This window comes from Chrysochloris asiatica, unplaced genomic scaffold (assembly GCF_000296735.1).
Source record: "Chrysochloris asiatica unplaced genomic scaffold, ChrAsi1.0 scaffold01126, whole genome shotgun sequence".
Classification (NCBI taxonomy): domain Eukaryota; kingdom Metazoa; phylum Chordata; class Mammalia; order Afrosoricida; family Chrysochloridae; genus Chrysochloris; species Chrysochloris asiatica.
The window spans coordinates 45169-46007 of record NW_006409644.1 but is presented as its reverse complement, the minus strand read 5'-3'; the positions used below and the strand labels follow the sequence as shown (position 1 = coordinate 46007).

At 42.2% G+C, this 839-nt stretch overlaps 1 pseudogene; it reads right to left on the bottom strand.

Annotated features, from left to right (window-relative positions):
* Positions 1-62: 62 nt before the first annotated feature.
* LOC102833655 lies at positions 63-527 on the bottom strand (annotated as a pseudogene).
* Between the last annotated feature and the right edge of the window lie 312 nt (positions 528-839).

The following is an 839-nucleotide window of genomic DNA, read 5'->3' as shown; positions in this document are numbered from 1 at the left end:
GGGGCCTGAATGCGCTGCTGGGGTCTCTGCTCACACTTGCTGGAATCATCCGTGGCAGATTTTTAGTCCACAGGTCACTTTTCCCCATATTTCTTTGTAAACTCTTCAGCATTCTTACAGAATTTTTTACAGTCATTAGAGTATTCTTCAGCTAGGTCAGCCTGGAGCAGGTGTTCAGGCTGGGAGTCATTGACCAGTGCTATGAGGGACTGGATGACTTGGTCACTTTTGGTTGCTGGCTTCCAGTTTTCAAAACTAATTACTGGCAGGCAAACCTGACCCTTTTCATTAATGTTTGGGTGATAGATCTTTGTTTTAAATGTGATCTTTGGTGGTTTGAACGGGTACTCTGCTGGAAAGTTTATTTCAATTCTGAAAGCCCCCTTATCATGTGGAGGGTTGTCAGAAGCAATTAGCCCTTGCCAAGTCAATAAATTAGTTTCATCAACCTGGATGTTACGGAAGTTTTTCATCCCACATTTGCGGATTTCTTCAAGCTCCTTCAATAGCCTCTTGCTGGCCACCATCTTGGATCTGGTGCTGCTGCTTGCAAAATAGTTTTTAAATAGCATAGTCTATAGTTGGATATCTTCTTTTTGCCTTATAGATCCACTTTCACCCTTTTCTACAACAGTCTCTTTCTCAGAAGTTGATCTGTATGAACTGCAACAGGTTCCAAGTCCTTTATCTCCCAGACAACCTGAGGCTTCAGGTAGGAGAGCAAAAGGAAGGAGGTGAATGAAGTTAAAATCTTTCTTGTTCTAACTTCCTTCTTACAAGACTATTCTAAATAGTCTGTGTCTGTCTCCCAAAGGCCACAGTCTCTGGTATATAGTCTA